This window comes from Apium graveolens, unplaced genomic scaffold (genome assembly GCF_009905375.1).
Source record: "Apium graveolens cultivar Ventura unplaced genomic scaffold, ASM990537v1 ctg4184, whole genome shotgun sequence".
NCBI lineage: Eukaryota > Viridiplantae > Streptophyta > Magnoliopsida > Apiales > Apiaceae > Apium > Apium graveolens.
In genome coordinates, this window is record NW_027418426.1 from 29,991 (window position 1) to 32,041 (window position 2,051).

The window sequence follows — 2,051 nt, forward strand, 5'->3', positions numbered from 1 at the left end:
TCTTTCGCACATTTACAATTGATATAATAATATGTCTAGTGCAGAATGCGATAAATTGATAATGTTTGAACCTCTTGCCATATCCTTGAATTCACTAGTTTTCTTGCAGGTGCTACATATAAATTCGCATCTTGTTCCTCCACAGTGATGTGTAGCATGCAATTTTTGAACTCACTTGGTATGCTTTACCTGAACACATTTAGTTAACTTCTTCTGCAGGTCTAGTTTAATACAGATTTGGTTTATAATATCTTTGAGAAAAGTAATTTGTTCAACAGAACCAGTTTCAGTGAGAATAAACTATAATCAATTCATCTCGGTCATGGTGAAATGCTGCAACAAATCGAGTATTAGATTGTGCTTTGTCTATAAATATGCATATTAAAAAAAATCTGCATTGTACTATTTACATTGTCAAGTTAATTAAATATGATTGGAGATGCTAATCTACCTATCAGGTGAATACAATTTATTTCTCTTTACAATTTTTTCAGCCGTGAAGTAATACAAATTTATGCACTCTGCAGGGAATTGTGAGGAGGCCACTTTCAGGATGTTTGACCTGAATTCTTCCTTAGCTTGATTCAACTAGTCTTGGAGAGCAGGCTCACTCAGGTATGACATACCACAAATCTTTTTCTTTGCCTCTTCCCGATATAAACTTCCAAGCAGCCCTCTGGAATAGTTGAAGCCTGATGCTAGCTAGAAAGGGGAATGTCATAGAAACTGCGATTTGAGAATGATTTGCTTTGCATGCCATTAGCTTAACATTTTTTTGAATCATGCTTTTGAATTTCCTAATATACTTGCAGGCATTAGAGATGTGATATACATACATGTCAGTAAGTCACAAGCATCAAGTCAACGCATCGTCTTTAATTAGCCTAAAATAGGCTATGCATACATTTGAGATCATGAACGTTGTCCGAAGCAGATGAAATAGAGATATCATAAATTGCTGCCTAAGAGTGTTAGTGATTCACTTAGGAAATAAAACATGTTTAAAAGAAACAATATTTATGAAATTAAGAGATTGTAAATGTATTTAATAAAAATTGAGAATCAAATTATGTGTTGCCTACAAAATTTATGTGCAAAACCTCTGTTCTACAATTTACACTCAGAACCTCATCAAATGAGATAGGAGGTGCTATACTATCAAAAAGTATTTACATTTTTATAATTCATTCAGCCGCGAACTGAGGTCAATGAATGTGTCCACTGAGCAAGGAACGTAAGACCACCTTCTGGATGACTGAATCCAAATTCTTCCTCAGCTTGACTTAACAATTGTTGAAAGGCAGGCTCATTTAGGTATGAAATAGGTACCACAAATCTGCTTCTTTGCCTCTCCCCGATATAAACTGCCAAGCACCACTTGAGAATTGTGGAACTAAGATCAGGATTGAATGAGAAAGAAGAACGGATAAGGATTTGTTTGAGATTAGGAATACGAGGCATACGAATACCCATGATGTAATAGATCTTTTAGAGAAGAGTTCAGGGAAACTGGAAAACACAAGGACTTGTGTAGTATTATGACTTTGGACAATTGAGCTTGTGATGAATTTTACTATGCTTACTTATGTGTTTGTATAGAACAACAAGAAAGTTGTGTTGAACATCTCGTCAAATTGTACATTAAGTGGTGAATAGGCATTAGACACTAGCACATGATTTTCGCTTTCAGTAGCCACAAGTATTTATGACTAATCAGATGAAATATATGTGTGTTAGGAGGCATCATGCCCTACTACGTCTTCTAAACAAATCTTGAGTCGATATTAGTTTTTGACCTGGTCTATGTTTGTTGAAGAACATATGATGCCCTACAGTTGTCATATATGTAAAAATAAAATACTTTTTAATTAAAGGCAGACAAAATCTCTAGTCTATTGCTAAAGACTTCTCCAAAGGCTTTTCTGGGCAGGTAGTATATATATATATATTATGGTTTAAGTTTGTCCCTAATAGTTATGGTGGGATTGACATCTAAGTGTTCATGTGATAATGTTTTTCCACCTCCAAGATAATATATAGCTTTGACGTTA

At 34.6% G+C, this 2,051-nt stretch overlaps 1 long non-coding RNA gene across 1 annotated transcript; it reads left to right on the plus strand.

Annotated features, from left to right (window-relative positions):
* Window positions 1-349: 349 nt before the first annotated feature.
* LOC141701587 (uncharacterized) lies at window positions 350-1,150 on the plus strand. The gene is made up of 3 exons (XR_012566835.1): window positions 350-458; window positions 528-615; window positions 813-1,150. It is a non-coding gene; the product is annotated as an uncharacterized LOC141701587 (long non-coding RNA).
* Window positions 1,151-2,051: the final 901 nt, after the last annotated feature.